This window comes from Mirounga leonina, unplaced genomic scaffold (genome assembly GCF_011800145.1).
Source record: "Mirounga leonina isolate KUSES-001 unplaced genomic scaffold, KU_Mleo_1.0 Mir_128, whole genome shotgun sequence".
Classification (NCBI taxonomy): Eukaryota; Metazoa; Chordata; class Mammalia; order Carnivora; family Phocidae; genus Mirounga; species Mirounga leonina.
The window spans coordinates 2,471,291-2,492,350 of NW_023270320.1; the positions used below are offsets into that span (position 1 = coordinate 2,471,291).

Below are 21,060 nucleotides of genomic sequence, written 5' to 3' on the forward strand. Positions count from 1 at the left end.
AAACACTCAGAGGCTGAGGAAAGGTCATGTGAGCATGCAGTGAGAAGGCAGCCATCCGTCAGCCAGGTAGAGAGCTCACCAGAACCCAGCCCCTGGCACTCTGATCTCAGACTTCCAGCCTCCAGAACTGTGAGAAAATAAATTTCTGGTGTTTAAGCCACCCAGTCTGTGGCATTTTGTTAGGGCAGTCTGGGCTAATACACCTGCGAAGCCAGACCTGGAAGCAGGTTGTTTGAGAAAGATCATGAATTCCGTTATGGACCTGTTGAGTTCTAAGGGACCCAAGTGATATTCGACTGGCAGTTTCTCATTTATGCACTTACAGATGCAGCAGCCAAGAGCAAGGCTAGAAATACCAGTTTGGGAGTCACTAATACATAAACAGCAATTAGACCCATGGGTGTGGATGAGATCACCCAAACACAGCATTTAGGGTGAGAAGAGGTGAAGTTAAAACCGAGGTGGGTGTGCCAACATTTAGAAGGTGGCCAGAGGTGGGCAGATCACAGAGAAGACAGTGACAGAGAAGGAAAATCAGAAAAAAAGGAAGGAAATTCAAGAGTAGAGTATGGTATTTTGGAAGTGAAAGAAAGGTTAGAAATTGGTCAGCTTGTCAAATACTATTAAGAATTCAACTAAGAAGAAGATTGGAAAGTGTCCGGTGGATCTAACCACAAGGAAGTCTCTGGGAGCAACTGGATTTGAGGATTGAAATATGAAGCCAAACCGGGAGTTGCGGATGAGAGGCAATGCATAGAAGACTGGGGTCAAACTGGCTGTGTTGGACCCACCCAAGGAGCTTGAAACAGATTCCTGGTCTCTTCATCAGGTTATGATTTGGTAGATCAGGGCTGGGACCTAAGAATCTATATTTTTTAAGGTCTCTAGATGACTCTGATGCCCTGCCAGATTTGGGAACTACTGATGGGATGCAAATAACATGACTTGCATTCACATAGACCTGGGTTCCAATCCTGATTATGTCACATTTTAGTTGTTTAAGCCAGAAAAAACACATCTCTTTAAGGCTCAGGTATATCATTCATAAAAAATGGGAGTGATAGTCCTACTTTGTGGCAGCCAGTGCTATTTAGCAGTAAATATAATGAATGTAAACTATTCTCTTAAGAAATAGCTTGGCTTTGAGGGCCCGGAGAAAGGGTCCATAGCCACGGGTGTACTAAGGGTCAAAGAGGGATAATGTTTTGTTTTGTCTTGGCTTTTTGTAAGATGACTGAGTTTGAGCATTTCTGTAAGCTGAGAGGCAAGAGATGGAGGTGGGGTGTGATGAGCCCAGATCTCTGAATTGATGAGATGAATTGTCTCCAAATCACAGATGGAAGGATCAGTTTCTTTTTTTTTTTTTAAGAATTTATTTATTTATTTGACAGAGAGAGACACAGCGAGAGAGGGGACACAAGCAGGAGGAGTGGGAGAGGGAGAAGCAGGATTCCCGCCGAGCATGTAGCCTGATGCAGGGCTCAATCCCAGGACCCTGGGATCATGACCTAAGCCGAAGGCAGACGCTTAACGACTGAGCCACCCAGGCGCCCCGGAAGGATCAGTTTCTGAAGGGAGAATAAACTCCATGGAAAGAAGTTAGTTGGTATGGGGGTAGGAAATTTGGGGGTTTCACTCTTAATAATCCCAATTTCCTCTATAGAGTAGGAGGCAATATCATATGCTGAGAGGGGTAGGGTTCTTGAGAAGAGGTACAGGTTTAGAAAGAATATGTCAGAAGTTTGAGGAACAGGAGAGCTAGATGATAGATAAATAGAAGGTTTCCAAAATATATAAAGAACTTTTACAACTGGACACCAAAACCCCCAAATAATCCAATTAAAAATGGGCAGAGGACCAGAATAGATATTTCTCCAAAGACGACATACAGATGGCCAACACACACATGAAAAGATGCTCAACATCATTACTCATTAGGGGAATGCAAATTAAAACCACAATGAGATATCACTTTACACCTGTCAGAGGGGCTAAAATAAAAAAGACAAGAAATAACAAGTGCTGGCAAGGATGTGGAGAAAAAGGAGTGTAGTGTTGGTGGGAATGCAAATTGGTGCAGCCACTGGGGAAGGTAGTATGGAGGTTCCCCCAAAAATTAAAAATAGAATTACCATATAAGCCAGTAATTACATTACTGAGTATTTATCCAAAGAAAACAAAAACACTAATTCAAAAACATATGTGCCCCCCTATGTTTATTGCAGCATTATTTGCAACAACCAAGATATGGAAACAACTCAGTATCCATCGATTGATAAATGGATAAAGAAGATGTTGTATATGTATACAATGGAATATTGCTCAGCCATAAAAAAGAATGAAATCTTGCTGTTTGCAACAACATGGATGGACCTAGAGAGTATAATGCTAAGTGAAATAAGTCAGAGAAAGACAAAAACCATATAGTTTCACTTATGTGAAATTTAAGAACAAAACAAAAATGAAGGAAAAAAGGAGACCAAAAAACACTCTTTTTTAGAAAGATTTTATTTTTTTTAAAGATTTTATTTATCTATTTGACAGAGAAAAAGAGAGAGAGAGCATAAGCAGGGGAACAGCAGGCAGAGGGGGAGGGAGAAGCAGGCTCTGGAGTGTGTGACTCCCGATGCAGGGCTCAAACAAAGGACCTTGGGATCATGACCTAAGCTGAAGGCAGACGCTTAACCGACTGAGCCACCCAGGTGCCCCAAGATTTTATTTATTTGAGAGAGAGAGAGTGCAAGAGAAAGAGCATGGGTGGAGGGGAGGGGCCCAGGGAAAGCAGACTCCCCACCACTCCCTGATGAGTAGAGAGCCCAATGCGGGGCTTGATCCCAGGACTCTGGGATCATGACCTGATCCAAAGGCAGACACTTTAGCCGACTGAGTCACCCAGACACTCCAAAAAAAGCCATACTCAAATACAGAGAACAAACTGGTGGTTGCCAGAGAAGAGGTAGTGGAGGGATGGGTGAATAAGCGAAGGGGATTTATCTTGATGAGCACTGAGAAATGTACAGAAATGTTGACTCATTATATTACACACCTGAAACTAATATAACACTGTAAGTTAATTATACCACATTAATTTTTTAAAAAACTAAAAAAAAAAAAAAAAGATACATAGAAGGATCAACAAAAATTGCCAGGTCTTGGCTTAGGGTGGAGACCACAGATTTCTTCTTTGCTTTCTCTCTGTAATATATGTAGCTTGTTTTAGTTGGTCTCTATAATTGTTTAGAAATAATAGATTAGACTAGTGGTATTTGCTGAATAGTTAATCTGTACAGGCATTGTACTCAGAATTTTACATTATTATCTCATTTAATCTTAAAAAAACCCTGTGATGTGGGTATGTCCCATCCATTAACCCCACTCTATAGATGATGAACGGAGACTTAAAGAGGTTTAACTAAGTGCCAATGTTACTCAGCTGATTAATTGCAGAGCAGGGTACTCAACCTTAGGTTGGGCAGATTCTAGAGCTTCTGTTCTTAATGGTGGCACACCATGCATTAATTAGAGTTAGGTTCTGGTAGCATATACAACAGAATGGTGAGCTGGGGGAAGGAACTGGACAGATCTATCCAGTGTGGAAATCTGTCATTATTAACTGTATTACCCAATCTATTTACATTTATTATTACGGATATCTTCAGATTTCTTTCTTTATCTGGAAAAAAAATAAATCAGGTTAAAAAATCTATTTTTTGCTTTTTACTGGTTTCATTTTATTTTTTTAAAGATTATTTATTTATTTGAGATAGAGCAAAAGTGGGGTGAGGAGCAAAGGGAGAAGCAGACTCCCCACTGAGCAGGGAGCTGGATGTGGGGCTTGATCCCGGGATTCCAGGATCATGACCTGAGCCGAAGGTGGACACTTAACCGACTGAGCCACCCAGGCGCCCCTCTTTGCTGGTTTTAAAGATACAAATTAAAATTCTTTTCTTATAGTCATTAGTTACCCTTGTAATATTAACTTGCCTACCTACCTTTTAAAAATCTAATGATAGGGGGCGCCTGGGTGGCTCAGTTGGTTAAGCGACTGCTTTCGGCTCAGGTCATGATCCTGGAGTCCCTGGATCGAGTCCCTGGATCGAGTCCCGCATCGGGCTCCCTGCTCAGCAGGGAGTCTGCTTCTCCCTCTGACCCTCCCCCCTCTCATGTGCTCTCTCTCATTCTCTCTCTCAAATAAACAAATAAAATCTTAAAAAAAAAAAAATCTAATGATAGGGGCACTTGGCTAGCTCAGTCAGTGGAGTGTGTGACTCCTGATCTTGGGATTGTAAGGTTGAGCCCCATGTTGGGTGTAGAGATTTCTTAAAAATAAAATCTTAAAAAAAAAATAAAGAAATAATTTTAAAAATCTAAAGATAATTAATATCTTTAAACTTCAAATAATATTTTAACTCCAATAACTCAGGTCTACATTGTTTCCATGGGCCAACCACTTTTTCCTACCTTGCTGGGTTTTATTAACCCCACACATCAAACATCATTATCACTGTTTTCTAGCCAACCAGGGTTTGTTTAGAATTGCCCACATCTCAGATCTTCTTTCTAGGACTGTTTTTGTTTTTTGTGAGACATATCCTTTGGAAATTCCTTTAGTGCAAAATAAATTTCTTTTTATTTATCCTTCTTGGAATTTACTGGAATTCCTGAATATGTGGAATACTGCCTTTCATCAGTTACAAAAAATCCTCAGCCACTGTTACTTTGGATGTTGGCTCTCCCCCTTTCCATTATCTCCTTCTAGAACTCTGTTAGGACAGATGGCAATTTCTCATTTCACCAACACATATCTTAATTAGCCTTTCATAGTCTCTATCATTTTTGTTCCTGGGCTGCATTCTTTGAAATTCCTTCAGATTTATTCTCTAGGTCAGTATTTAAATTTTGTCCATTATGCTGCTTAACTTTTCAGATTTTTCCCCGGATATTTTATTATGATAATTTTCAAAATACAGGTAAGTTGAATTTCACACTAAACTCCCATATACTTACCCCAGTTGTATATTCTACAATTAACATTTTGTTATACTTACTTTATCACATATTATCCCATCTATTCCTCTATGTATCCATCAATCCAACTTTTTATGTGTGTATCAAAGTAAGTTGCAGCATCAATAAATTTACCCCAAATTCTTCCATTTAGTTTTTATTTTTGATTTTTATTCTATTTCTCAAAGGTCTATTTGTTCCTTTTGCATATCTATCTGGTCATTTCTGATGTTTCCTTGTTTATCACTTACCTTTCCATGTCCTTCTTTTACTTCTCAAACATATTAGACCTATTTATAGTTTGTAAGGCCACATTTTAACAATTAAAAATACAGAATGCCTAGTTAAATTTGAATTTCAGGCAAACAACACATTTTTAGTGTAAGTATGTCCCAAATAGTGCATGGGATATATTTATACTTAAAATTTACTTATTACTTATCTGAGGTTCAAATTTAATTGGGTGCCCCTGTATTTTATCTGGCCATCATCTGATAATTCCCATATCTGAAGTCTTTTTTTTTTAAGATTTTATTTATTTATTTGAGAGAGAGAGAATGAGAGAGAGCGAGTACATGAGAGGGGGGAGGGTCAGAGGGAGAAGCAGACTCCCTGCCGAGCAGGGAGCCCGATGCGGGACTCGATCCCGGGACTCCCGGATCATGACCTGAGCCGAAGGCAGTCGCTTAACCAACTGAGCCACCCAGGCGCCCCCCATATCTGAAGTCTTTATAGGACTGGCTCATTTGTTTTGCTGAATCTTACCCATGATGGCTTGTTTCCTTGTGTGTTTTGTGATTTGGGGTTGTTCACTCATCTTCAAGTTTTGCTGTCAGATTTCCTCTAGGCTTCAGTTGAGGGTACATTCCTTCTTGCTTCTGCCAGGTGTCTGGGACACTATAGATCTGGTCTACTTTAAACTAAAAATTTCAGCTGAAGGCTTTCTGGACCATGCAAAGAGTGAAAATTTGGGCCAGGAACCCTCAAAAAAAAAAAAAAAAAAAGCCAGTAGCCACAAAATGTCAATGGAGCGTTTTTCTTTCTTTTTAAAAAACTTCTGTACAAAGAAAATGTGGAAACAATTTTGGTTGTTGGCTACCTTTTCTAAGTGTTCTCCTAGCTCAAAGTCTTACCATTGCTGAGTCATGGCCTTATTTTTTCGGGTGTGAGGAACTTACCATCCCGCACAGACTCAGTGCTTCATACCAGGTGCCCCAGGGCAGAGGTTTTGAGTTACTATGCAGTATCTTCAGTGTTTCGTTTGTTCGTTCCTTCCTTCCATGGACTTCTGTGCTGGTTTGTTCCTGGCATCAAAGGATTCCACCTGAATTCTTCAGATGCATCCATTTATTTAAATGAGTGATTTTAATTGTTTGGTTGGCTTTTTAGATGTTTTGTAGACTCTCCAGTTAGAGTTATTGCTAGATACCTGTGTTCTGTAGTCAGCAAACAGTTTTTGGATTTTATAAAGTTAAAGAGTTGCCTCAGGTGTTGTTAAATATGGAGATCTAAACCAGGCAGACCCTATCTGATTATAAACGTGTGTAAAACCAAATAAGCAGAATTCCATCTTATTTTAGAAGCCAATCTTTTTCTAGGTATGCCGCATGATATAAAAGTAAATCAATTAAAGTGGCCACATTAAAACAAACAAACAGTGCAACTGGAATGACCAGCTTCACCAGTTCAGTGCACAAATAACCTCATATTCCTTTAATATTCAAAGTAACCCACCTTATTGGAGGGAGAGCTCGAGCCACCGATTGTGATCAGTGATCTCCATTTCCCATTATTGTGGAGCCCACCCTCCATGCCTGGGGCTCCCTGGGTACAGACGCTTTATTTCATATTCACACACTCTGCCTTAATTTCTCAAACTCCTCCATGGGGCCTGGATGGCTGGGTCAGGAGTGTCCGGCCTCCCACCCTGTGACAGTGTTCCTGGTTACCCTGCCACCCTGATAATCTAGCCTGGGTTTTGGTTTAGATTCTCCTTCCCTCTAATAAGCAACTGCCCGGGGACACATGGTATCTTTTCCTGATGGAGGATGTCAGACAGGCCTGACTCAATATAGCTGAAATATCCTGACATTGTAGCTCAGGAGGGGAGGCATGAAGGTCTCAGTTCTAGAATACCCTGGAGGAATGTTGGTCTTTCTGCAAAATTTCCTTTCCCCTTGGCATCATAGTAAGGAATATTGGGAGGGGTAGTCTTTGTCAATTTGTTAACAAATGCCCATGCTGTATACTTATCCTGGGGCATTAAATGCTTAATTAAGAAGTTGCATGCAGGGGTGCTCAGTTAGGCAACCCACTCTTGGTTTCGGCTCAAGTCATGATTTCAGGGTAGTGAGATTGAGCCCCGTGTAGGGCTCTGCACTCAGCGTGGAGTCTGCTTGGGATTTTTTTCCCTCTTTTTCTCCCTCCCCTTTTACTCCTCCCCAAGTTCCTGTGTTCTCTGTTTCTCTCAAATAATTAAATCTTAAAAAGAAAAAGAAGATGCATGCAAATGATTTGTTTTAGAAAAAAAAATTACTCCCAAGATGAGGTGCCTTATGATCTCCAATACTAGACATCAAAGCAGATTGAACCTTTTAATTGTTAGCTTATGCCTTAAAAGAAAGTACAGTTTGGGGCACCTGCCTGGCTCAATCAGTAGAGCGCTTGTGGCTCTTGATCTCTGGGTCATGAGTTTGAGCCCCACTTTGGGTGTAGAGATCACTTAAAAATAAAATCTTTTTAAAAATGTACAAGTGTGTACCTCACCAGAAAACCTCTACAGAAGAGTGTATAGTATCCCCACAGATGGATTATTCAGTGCAAGGAGAAGACTAGTAACTCTACAGTAGTAAAACCAGACAATAACTAGACCAGGTGATCAGACTTAACTTCACAAACTAAACATGTTTTAAAAAAAAAGAAAGTTCTTAAATCAATACCTTTATCTTCCAACTTAAGAAATTAGAAAAAGGAGGGGCACAGGGGTAGCTCACTTGTTAAGCATCTGCCTTCGGCTCAGGTCATGGTCCCAGGATCCTGGCATTGAGCCCCACATCGGGCTCCCTGCTCAGCGGGGGGTCTGCTTCTCCCTCTTCCTCTGCCCCTTCCCTCACCCCTTCCCCTGCTTGTGCAAGCTCTCTCTCAAATGAATAAATAAAAACCTTTAATGATAATAATAATAATAATAAAGAAATTAGAAAAAGGAGAGAAAACCCAAGGCAAACAGGAGGGGGGAAATAACAAAGATTTTAGTGGAAATAAATGAAATAAAGAATGGAAAACAGTAGAGGAAATCAACCAGACCAAAGTTTGGATCTTAAAACAGATAAACCAAAGTGATAAACTTTTATCTAGAATGAAGAATGAAAAAGAGAGAAAACTCAAATTCCTAAAATCAGAAATGAAAAAGGGGATATCACTCCAACTTCACAGGGAAAAAAAGAATTAAAAGCGAATAAGATGAACAACTGTGTGTATCTAAATTAGGTAACTACATGAAAAGGACAAACTCCTAGAAAGACAAAAAGCACCAAAACTGGCTCAAGAAAAAACAGAAAATCTGAAAATACCTACAAGAGGTTAAAAGATTGAGTTAGTAATTTAAAAACTTCCCACAAAGAAACACCCAGGCCCAGATGACTACTTTGGTGAATTCTACCAAACATGTAAAGAATTGTATCAATCCTTTACAAACTCATGCCCTCCCCCCTGAGACCAGGAACAAGACAAGGATGTCTGCTTTCACCACATTTATTTTTTTTAAGATTTTGTTTATTTATTTGAGAGAGAGAGAGAGAGAGGAAGATGAAAAGGGAGAGGGAGAGGGAGAAGCAGACTCCCCACTGAGCAGGGAGCCCAATGCGGGGCTCTATCCCAGGATCCTGGGACCATGACCTGAGCCAAAGGCAGATGCTTAACTGGTTGAGCCACTCAGGCGACCCCCCCACATTTATTTAACATTGTACTGGAGGTTCTAACCAGGGCAATCAGACAAGAAAGAAAGAAAAGGCATCCAGATTAGAGAAGAGGTAAAAACAAAAAAACAAAAAAAACATGATCTTGCATATAGAAAATCCTAAGGCATCAGAAACTATTAGAGCAATAAGTGAGTTCAGCAAGTTTGCAGGATACAAGATCAAAATATAAAAATTAATTGTATTTTTATACATTAGCAATGAACATGGCAAACACGAAATTAAGAAAGCAATTACATTTACAATAGCATCAAAAAGAACAAGATACTAGGTATAAACTTAACAAGAGAGGTGCAAGATGTACGCTGCTAGTCATAAAATACTGTTGAAAGAAATTAATTTTTTTAAAGATTATTTATTTATTTATTTATTTTAGAGAGCAAGATCTTATTTTAGAGAGAGCACACAAGCCGGGGGAAGAGCAGAGGGAGAAGGACAAGCAGACTCCATGCTGAGTGTGGGGCCCAATGTGGGGCTTGAGCCCAGGCCCCTGAGATCATGACCTGAGCCAAAACCAAGAGCTGGACACTTAACTGACTGAGCTACCCAGGCGCCCCGAAATACTGTTGAAAGAAATTTAATAAAATCTCAGTAAATGAAAAGACTTCCCACTTTCACAGATGGAAAGACTTACTACTGTTAAGGTGGCAATACCTCCCAAATTGCTCTACAGATCCAACTCAATCCCTCTCAAAAATCCCAGCTGGCTTCTTTGCAGAAATTGGCAAACGGATCCTAAAATTCACATGGAAATCAAGAGACCCAGGAGGGCCAAAATCATCTTCAAAAAGAAGAATAAGGCTGGAAGACTCCTAATTTCCAACTTCAAAATCTATTACAAGACTTCAATAGTCAAGATGGTATAGTATTAGTATGCAAGTAGGCATAGAATTTAATAAAATAGAACTGATAATCCAGAAATAAGCCCTGACGTTCATGGTCAATTGAGGCTGGATGAAGATGGCAAAATAATTTAATAGAGAAAGAACAGTCTTTTCAACAAATGTTGTTGGGAAAACTGCATATCCACATGCAAAAGAATGAAGCTGGACCCCTATTTCATACTACATGCTCTATAACTCAATAACTCAAAGAACTCAAAATGATTGAAAACCTAAATGTAAAAGCTGAAACTATAAAACTCTTAGAATGAAACATAGGAGTAAATCTTCACACCCTTGGGTTCAGCAATGGTTTCTTTCGAGACAACATCAAAGGCACAAGGAAAGAAAAATATGAAAATTTAGATTACATGAGAATAAAAACTTCTGTGCTACAAACGATACCATAAAGAAGGTGAAAAGACTATTTGCAAGTTGCTAAAAGAGATCTTGAATGTTCTACACACACACACACACACACACACACACTCACACACACGATAACTACATGAGGTAATGGCTAGGTTAACTAATCCTATTAAGGTAATCATTCCACAATATATACATGTATCAAACTATATTGTACACCTTAAACTACACAGTGTTATATGTCACTTTTATCTCAATAAAGCTGGGGGGGTAGAAAGTGAAGAGACAACCCACAAAATGGGGGAAATATTTGCAAATCATATTATCTGATAATGGACTTGTATCTAGAATACATAAAAAAGTCTTATAACTCAATAATGGAAAGGCACCCAATTTTAAAATGGGCAAAGGACTCAAATAGACATTTCTCCAAGGAAGATATACAAATGGCCCTTAAGTACAGGAAAAGACGCTCAACATCATTACTCATCAGGGAAATCTAAACCACAATAAGATTCTGCTTTACACCCACTAGGATGGTTATAATTTTTAAAATAGATAATGACAAGTTTTGGTGGGGAGATGGAGAAATTACAAGCCTCATAGGTTGCTGTGAGAGTGTAAAATGGTACAGTCACTTCGAAAAACATTTTGGAAGTTCCTAAAAAATTTAAACATAGAGTTACCATACGACTTAGTAATTTCACTCTTAGGTATATATATATATATACCCAAGAGAAATGAAAACGTGTCCACATAAAAACTTGTACACACATGTTCTTAGAAGCATTATTCGTAAGAGTCAAAAAGTGGAAACAATCCAAATGTCCATCAACTTATGAATGAATAAATAAAATGTGATATATACATACAATGGCATATTATTCAGCCATAAAAAGAAATCAAATGCTGATACATGCTATGGCATGAATGAACCTTGAAAACATTATGCTAAGTGAAAGAAGCCAGTCACAAAAGATCACTTATTGTATGATTCCATTTATATGAAATGTCAAGAATAAGCAAATCAATAAAGACAGGAAGTAGATTAGTAGCTATTTAGGGCTGATGGTAAAATGGAGGCAGGTGGTGGGGGAGGAAAGGAGATGGGGAATCACAGCTAATGGGTAGGATTTTTTTTTTTTAGGGGGAATGAAAATGTTCTAAAATTAGATTGTGGTGGTAATTGCACAACCCTGCGGATATAATAAAAACCACTGAATTGTACACTTTAAATGGGTGAATTTTACAGTTTGTGAATTATGTCCCAACACAGTTGTTTTTTAAAAAAATTAATCACTGAGGGGCAAGTAGAAGTCACATAGCTCCAGAGATGATCCCCTGAGTAGGATCCATCACTTTTGTGGTATTCTGGCTAGGGACAAGTGACTGAAACCTAATCCTAAGAAAACAGAACAGAGGGCGCCTGGGTAGCTCAGTCGTTAAGCGTCTGCCTTCAGCTCAGGTCATGATCCCAGGGTCCTGGGATCGAGTCCCACATCAGGCTCCCTGCTCAGCGGGAAGCCTGCTTCTCCCTCTCCCACTCCCCCTGCTTGTGTTCCTGCTCTCGCTGTCTCTCTCTCTCTGTCAAATAAATAAATAAAATCTTTAAAAAAAAAAAAAGAAAGAAAGAAAACAGAACAGAAAGTGTGGACCGTTCCATATGATAATTTGTCTATATTCTTAAAAATTGTCAGTGTCATGAAGGACAAATGAAGGCTGAGGCATTTACATGATTAGAAACTACTAAGACCTACACTCTGTGATACTGAACTGGATTGGATCCTAGCCTAGAGGAAAAAATGCCCTAAAGAACATATTAACAAAATTGGAACTAGATTACAGATTAAAATATCGAATCGAGGTTAAATTTCCAGAACTCCATAAATGCACTATGGTTAGGTAAGAAAACATCTTTGTTATACGGACAAAAACCTACAAGTAAGAGGCATGGTACATGCAATCTACTCTCCCACAGAGAGATTAGAAATCAACATAAAAGAATATATATGAAGAGGGGCGCCTGGGTGGCTCAGTTGGTTAAGCGACTGCCTTCAGCTCAGGTCATGATCTCAGGGTCCTGGGATCGAGCCCCGCATCGGGCTCCCTGCTCAGCGGGAAGCCTGCTTCTCTCTTTCCCACTCCCCCTGCTTGTGTTCCTTCTCTCACTGTGTCTCTCTCTGTCAAATAAATAAATATAATCTTAAAAAAAAAAAAAAGAATATATATGAAGAAAAGCAAAGGAGTGATGATCACAGAAGTCAGGAGACTAGTGGGGAAGGAAGGGATATAATTAGAGCAGGACATGAGGGGAGCCTTGCAGCAAGGGAGAGGGCAGGGGAGTACTGTTCTATGTTTTAGCCAGGGTGACAGAACACAAGTATTTATATTATTATTATTGTCCTTGAAAGTAAGCTCTTTCATGGATTTGTTACATTTTACAGTTAAAAAATAATTTAAAAGGAATAAATCTAAATTCCTATACCAACAATCTAAAAGAAAGCCAAAACCAGAATAGTCTAATCAACCTGACATTTTCTAGGACTTGCTTCTGTCACTCAGTATTATGATTTTGATAAATTTTCCCTATTAAAAACATCTTGTTAAGGTCTGCCTATTAAATTAAAAAAATAATTATTAATTCTGGATAGTGGGTAATAGATGAATAGTTAATAGTTGAATTCTCTACATTTCTGAGGCTTTTTTCTTATGAATTAAAATAAATTTAAAATTGCATGCCTTGGGCACCTAGGTGGCTCAGTTGGTTAAGCGTCTGACTCTTGATTTTGGCTCAGGTCATAATCTCAGGGTCGTGAGATCAAGCCCCGCATCTAGCTCCACACTCAGCAGGGAGTCTGCTTGAGATTCTCTCTCCCTCTGCTCCTCCTCTCCCCCACTCTCTCTCTAAAATAATAAGTAAATCAATCTTTTAAAAAAATAAATAAATAAGAGGCGCCTGGGTGGCTCAGTCGTTAAGCATCTGCCTTCAGCTCAGGTCATGATCCCAGTGTCCTGGGATCGAGCCCCACATCGGGCTCCCTGCTCCACGGGAAGCCTGCTTCTCCCTCTCCCACTCCCCCTGCTTGTGTTCCCTCTCTCGCTGTGTCTCTCTGTCAAACAAATAAATAAAATCTTTAAAAAATAAAATTAAATAAATAAATAAATAAAAATAAAAATAAAATTCATGTCTGATTCTGCCTAAGAAAACATTTCCTAGGTTCATGGGTAAGAGTCATTTGTCAGAGAGTGCCAGGCTGACTGTTAGGGTTTTCTGGGGTTTTATACCTGACCAGTTTTATGACCTGGATCTACATCATGGATCATACTTTGTGACCATGCGCCATCTACTTAAACATTCTTTTTTTTATAAAATTTCCCTCTTTAAAGTAGGAAATGGAATTTACCCAGTCATTTTGTTCAGATATAATGTTCTTTCAGGGAAGTTACTAATATTGGAAATCACTATGAAAAGAATGCCATATGTCCTAGGTTTACCAACTTAAAGATGTACCATTTACTTAAGCTTTAAGCTTTTTTTTTAAGAATTTATTTATTTATTTGAGACAGAGAGACAGAGACAGAGAGAGAGCATGAGTGGAGAGAGGAGCAGAGGGAAAGGGAGAAGCATACTACCCGCCAAGTAGGGAGCCTGATGCAGGGCTCAATCCCAGGACCCTGGGATCATGACCCAAGCCGAAGGCAGACGCTTAACCCACTGAGCGACCCAGGTGCCCTAAAGCTTTAAGATTTTTGAGGAAAAAGGAAAAAAAAGAAGGAGGGAAGAAAGAAAAAGAAAGAAGGAAAGAAAGAAAGAAAGAAAGAAAGAAAGAAAAAGAAAGAAAGAAAGGCAACCATGTTGAATTAACAAATCTTCCCAAAAGGTACACTATATTATCAAGAAAATACAGTAATTAACCTCTTTCTGCCAGTATCATTTTGTCTTGGTCTGACTGCCTTCCAACATGCCAAAGGACTGATGAAGCCCTCTTTCTGAACATTACAGTTTCCTCATAGAGATCCTCAGTCTTGGTCCCTCCTAAAATTTAACTAAAACTAGCGTAGAAGGATGCTTTTTGAAAAGACGTAACAATGATTGGCGGAAGGGATGGGAAAGGAGACCACAACTGTGGCAGCTAGAATGCAGGTGGCCATGATACTGACTAGAAAGGCCTTGGGAAGCTGGACTCCCAAGCCTGCAGTGGGGGCGGTCAGAAGCAGTTCAAATTACGTCTAAGAATCCTGAAAAATTGGCAGCGCCAGATACCTCTGGAATTTGGGGGATAAGGGCATGGCTGAAATAAGGAAAGCTGGTAAAATGTGTTTGTGAAACAGTGAAATACCTAGATCCCCCTCCCCAACTCCATACCACTGGGCAACTGTTCCTCACCTACTGATAAGAGAAATTCAGGTTTATCCTCTAGAGAGAATAAAAAAGAAACTCTCTAGATTGAGGGAGGCCAGGTACATTTGAGGGTATAGGCAACACATTAAAAAACAGGAGGATTCAAAGATACTATGAGAGAATATTTTTGTTCTTGGGAAATACACACTGAAGTATTAGGAGGTTAATGGGCATGACTCTCTATTCTCAGACGATTCAGAAAAATAATAACGTGTGTGTATGTGGGGGGGGAACAAAATGTTAAATGTGGCAAAATAGTAATCATTTGTAAATCTGGATAAAATGTATATGGAAATTTTCAGTAGTATTCTGACAACTTTTATGTAAGTTTGAAATTCAAAATAAAAAGGTTTTAATTTTGTTTTTGTTTTTATTTTTTAAAGAGAGACAATGCAAAGAACACCAGGCCCTTTCTGCCTCTACCCATTGGCCATCGAAATGCCCGTAGCCAGACCTTTACCCTACAGAAAGGGAATTTGAATATCCCTCTCCAGGGAGTCTGAGCAGCTCAAGAGGAAAGATAAATGGAGCTCCATAAAGATATAGGGAGCCTTCTCTCCCCAACAGCCCACTGAGAATGTCTTTATGAAGCTGAAGGTCTGTGGGCCCCAACCACATAGTCAGATTTTGCAGTCACCTTTTTAGTACTCCATACTTGGAGTGCCTGGGTGGCTCAGTTGGTTGAGCATCTGTCTGACTCTTGGTTTTGGCTCAGGTCATGATCCCGAAGTTGTGGGATTGAGCCCCACACTGGATTCTGTGCTCAGTGCAGAGTGTGCTTCAGATTCTATCTCCCTCTCCCTCCTGCTCACTTTCTCTCTCTTTCAAATTAAAGAAAAAAAAATCTTTAGGGGCACCTGGGTGGCTCAGTCGGTTAAGCATCTGCCTTCAACTCAGGTCATGATCCTGGAGTCCTGGAATCAGGTCCCACATTGGGCTCCCTGCTCAGCGGGGAGCCTGCTCCCACCTCTCCCTCTGCCTCTTCCCCTGCTTGTACTCCCTCTGTCTCTCTCTCTCTCAAATGAATAAATAAAATCTTTAAAAAAAATTTTTTTTAATTAAAAAAAATCTTTAGTATTCCACACTTATTTATGAAGAGACAGCTAAAGAGGCAAGACATAGATACAAAAGGCAAACAGGAAAAACAGAGCCCAACTTAGAGAATCAGGAGGCAAGAAGAAAAAAACCTGGGTGGGAGTGGGGAGGTTGGGTGAGGGGACTAACATTAACATCCTCAGAGAGATAAGATAGTGTTACATTCATAAAACAAGAAGGGGATGCTTTTTTTTTTTTTTTTTAAGATTTTATTATTTATTTATTTGAGAGAGAGAGAAAGAGAGCACTAAGCTAGGAGGAGAGGGAGAAGCAGATTCCCCATTGAGCAGGGAGCCCGATGCAGGACTCAATCCCAGAACCCTGGGATCATAACCTGAGCCGAAGGCAGACACTTAATGACTGAGCCACCCAGGCATCCCGAAGGGGATGCTTTTAAAAGAAACAGTAGGGGAATAAAAAACAGCCCTTAGAAATTGAAAACATGTTAGTGAAAATGAAAAACTCAATAAAATATTGGAAAAATAAGTTTTTTTTTTTTAAAGATTTTATTTATTTATTTGAGAGAGAGAATGAGATAGAGAGAGCATGAGAGGGAGGAGGGTCAGAGGGAGAAGCAGACTCCCTGCTGAGCAGGGAGCCCGATGTGGGACTCGATCCCGGGACTCCAGGATCATGACCTGAGCCGAAGGCAGTCGCCCAACCAACTGAGCCACCCAGGCGCCCCAGAAAAATAAGTTTTGAAAATTTCCCAAAAAGTAGAGAAAAAAGACAAAGTGATAGAAAAGTAAAGAGAAAAGGTGAGAAAATAAGAGGATCTGTCCAGTGGGTCCCAAACCTAAATAAGAGGAAGTCTAGAAAAAGAGAAAATGGAGAGGCAGAAATCAGAAATTAAAATAATTTGAGATAATTTCTCAGAACTGAAGAACAAATTTTTCAATTAAAAGCTCCACTGGGTGAATTTCAGAAATTTGGAAACCTGAAATTTTCTGTCATTGGTAGGAGGTAAGGAGCAGTTGCCAATGGTGTAGAGTGGGGAGGGGTATGGAGTCTGGCAAAATCCATTAACAAGACTCATACTAAGACATATCACTGTGAAATTTCAGAACAATGCGATCAAAGAGAAAATTCTACATGCTTCTAGAGACAGAAAACTAAGACTCTTTTTTTTTTTTTAAGATTTTATTTATTTATTTGACAGAGAGAGACACAGCGAGAGAGGGAACACAAGCAGGGGGAGTGGGAGAGGGAGAAGCAGGCTCCCCGCAGAGCAGGGAGCCCGATGCGGGACTCGATCCCAGGACCCTGGGATCATGACCTGAGTTGAAGGCAGTCGCTTAACCAACTGAGCCACCCAGGCGTCCGAAAACTAAGACTCTTTAGTTTTAAAAGGAAAGGGGGTAGAATTTGGAATCTGATGTTTTGTTTTGTTTTCCAAAGTTTACTTATGTTAGTTCTTTTCTGCTCCACTCCCTGCAGTGTGCTTGTGTTACTCATTCATAGTACATTTAGATTCATTTTTTATAATTTATATTCTATTTTGGGTTTCCTTTGCAGTCTGGTTGAATTTTTTAAATTTGCATTAAGATGTGTTTTTATTTACTTTTTTCATCATGATAAGTGTACTCTTTAATCCCATCCCCTATTTCCCCCATCCTCCCATCTATCTTCCTTCTGATAACCATCAGTTTGTTCTCTAGAGTTAAGAGTCTGTTTCTTGCTTTGTCTCTTTTTTTCCCCTTTGCTCATTTGTTTTGTTTCTTAAATTCCACATATGAGTGAAATCACATGGTATTTATCTTTCTCTGACTGACTTATTTTACTTAGCATTATACTCTCTAGATCTATCCATGCTGTTGCAAATGGTAAGATTTCATTCTTTTTATGGAATGGAATAATATTCCATTTTACACACACACACACACACACAGACACACACCCCACATCTTCTTTATCTATTCATTAGTCGATGGACACTTGGGCTGCTTCCATAGTTTGGCCATTGTAAATAATGCTGCTATAAACATAGAGGTGCATGTGTCCCTTTGAATTAGTGTTTCTGCATTTTTTTTTTTTTTTGGTAAAGTACTGTGATTCCTGGATCATAGGGTAGTTCTATTTTCAATTTCTTGAGGAACCTCTATACTGTTTTCCACAGTAGCTGTACCAATTTGCATTCTCACCAACAGTGCAAGAGGGTTTCCCTTTCTCCACATCCTCACCAACACATGTTGTTTCTTGTGTTTTTTATTTTAGCTGTTCTACAGAGCATTGCCTTCAAGATTCTGAGAGAAAATTACTTTCTTATATTTTATTTTATACCCAGTTCATTTATCAATTATGTATGAAGATAGATTAAAATTATTTCCAGACTTACAAAATCCCCCCAAATTTGCTTCCTATGCATTCTTTCCTTAAGAAGCTCTCAAGAAAAAAGAAAAAAAAAAAGACTTAGCTAAGAACCAGGAAAGATATGAGAAAAAAAGAAGATTCCAGAGAAGAGAGGGGTAAAGGGAATCCAGAGAGGTACCATAAAAAGAGGTTCTAGGATCACAGCTACACAGGATGTGAGGCCAAACTATCCAGTGCACCCAAAAGATAAACATATTGAAGGTTATAATTTCCAATATCCCTGTGGCCATTGTTCCATTTCTTTAACTTGAGGACAGAATGAGTCTGGCCCTGATTCCAATGTAACCTTGACTTAACTTAACCATCTGCTAATGAATTTCTGTTCTTGTCTCTGCCCAGCTGCCTGAGTCAGATGAAGACACTTACTTCATTCCACATAAGTGGTCTGCTTTGATCTATTCATGAGCACTAGGGATGGTTCATAAGCATAGAATCTGAAAATACAGAGCAACACACTCTGTCTGATATATTTCTGCCATGCATCCCAACAGTGGCCCTTTCTTTACACAACTAGGTTTTTACCTGTTACTATTTTCCAAAACAATGTATTGTTCAGTTTAGAAACACATAGATGGAAAACCGTGAAGTAAGGAAATTATAAACACAGGATAGCGGTTACTTGGAAGTTGGGGAGGGGGAAATCAAGGAAAAACATTAAAAGGACCAGTAATATTCTATTTATTAACCTGAACATGTTTAGGGGTGTGTGTGTGAGAGAGAGAGAGAGAGAGAGAGAGAGGGAAAGAGATGTAGATGCTCATTGTATTACTATTCTGCAAATTATACATATTTTATATTGTTTATATGTATATTATATCTGCACGTTTGCTATATTCACAACAAAAATTTCTTTTAAAAGAGAGTAAGCAAAATTACTGGCACTTTGCTCAAAAGTTCTTTTTACTTAATCAAGAATTTATAGATACTGGCAGATAATTTAAAACATTTTTTTTTCTGCAAGGAATTTTAATAGTCCTTCTAAAATCCTTTTTTAAATCCTCAAGTAGTTCCATATGGTTGGAGGAAAGATGAATGTAACGGAGAGCAGGAGATGAATTTCTAGAGGCAGACAATGCCAAATCATGAAGGGCCCTGTATGCTAAAATAATCCTGGCCTGCAGGGAGGTCTCTAGCTAAACTTAGATAAGGTTAACATATGTGAGGCTAGTGACATCCCCATCCCCCCAGCCTTTCTTCATCAATGTGTCTGGAACAGATCAGGAGGTACTATGGTGCCCCAGCAACATGTGATGAGCAAACACACAAGAAATGTGCCAGGTTCTTTGAGCAGGTAAGTATTTTTTTGAGAAAGAGCTTTTGGCTTGCCAGTGGGCTTGGGTTGAGTTTGAACACCTGGTCATTAAACACCAAGATACCATGTAACCCAAGCTGCCTTACATGGACCAGGTGTTAGCTGGTCCAATTAGCTATTATACTGTGCCTGCCCAGAGGTACTACACCAAAAAAGGGAATTAATATATATAAGAAGGACTCTGCCTGAACAGGTCCTGAAAGCTAATTGTTTCAAGAGTAGATGGATCATATTTGCTGTATGTGTACTTATGCTACATTCTGGCTTCTCCTTGACTGTGGACACTACTGTGTCATCATGGGGAATTCCCTAAATCCAGCTGACTGAGGAGGAACTATTTTGAGCCTGGTTTATTGATGGTACTTGTTATAGCCCCTCTCAGTTGTCCTAAAGGACAGCAAAGCAGAAGAATCTTCCCAGTGTGTAGAACATTAGGTAATACATCTCCTTGTCCACAGTATCTAGGAGAGATTAGCCTGAATTAAGAACCTACATCAATTCCTGGACAAAGGCTTGTGTCTTAAATGGGTGATCAGTGACTCGGAATGACCATGATGCAGAGATTGCTGACTGTTGACAAAAAGCTTTAGGGCAGAGGTTCAAGGACAGACCTCTCAGAATGGGCCAAGAGTATGCAAGCATTTGGGCCCAGGTAAACATTCACGAAAGCCCTCCACTATGGAGAAGTTTCATAATAATTAGTTTGGCAAGATGACTCACTTTGTGGATACCAGTCAACCTCCAGTCATTCCGTGCGTGCTCACGAATAAAGTGGTAGTCATGTCAGGACAGAAGCCGTGCAAAGCCTCATCGACGTGGACTTCCCCTCACCAAAGCCAGACTTGTGTAGCATGGGCCGATTGCTATTGCTGAGTGCCCAACCTACCAGCAGCAACAGTCCTCAGCCCCCAGTGTGGGGCTTCTCAGGGGAATCAGTTGTCGCATTGGGGGAGGTGGATTGTATATTGGATCTCTTCAGTTATGAAAGGGGCAAGAATGCACCCTCACAAGGATACTTATTCCGAATTTGGATTTTTTTTTTCTCTGTTTGCTAGCTTTCTAGCACCCCGTCCATGGACTTATGGAACACTACACTGTCATGGTACTCCTAAATATTACTTCTAACCAAGAAGATCAGTCTACACCAAAAGAAGGAAGGTAATGGGTTTATCTTCTCAGGATTCACTGGTCTTACCATGTGTGCTACCACTTAACAACAGCTGTCTAGCTGCCCATATAATGGTGGAATGGCCTATTATTGACAGGTAGGAATGAAATTGTAACTGCCGATGGCCTCAGAGAGACAAAGTAAGAAAAGAGCTTTGTGGTCGGAATGGAACTGCATTTGCCGATGCGTGTAGATATGAGAAAATACAGCATATCTGAGGTGTTGCAGGTAATTCAGGAAGGCAGAGAACAGGGAGGGCAAGAAAATGGGTTCAGCAGGTAAACGTTATAACTCTTGCTGAGAAGCATGGGCTCTCTTCCATGGGTGATAGGGAGCCAAGGAAGGTTGCCACATGAGAGTGACAAGGACTAGCTCAAATTCCAGTACAATTTACAGTTTGCAGGGAAACTCTCATAACCTCTTTCACTCCACAAACCTTGCCACTGTCCCCTCCTCCTTTGGAGGATAATTCATTGCATGAA

At 39.7% G+C, this 21,060-nt stretch overlaps 1 protein-coding gene across 2 annotated transcripts in view; it reads right to left on the reverse strand.

Annotated features, from left to right (window-relative positions):
- Positions 1 to 21,060, reverse strand: part of AP3M2 (adaptor related protein complex 3 subunit mu 2) — a 97,107-nt gene that overhangs the window by 56,640 nt on the left and 19,407 nt on the right. The gene's annotated exons all lie outside the window — the stretch shown is intronic.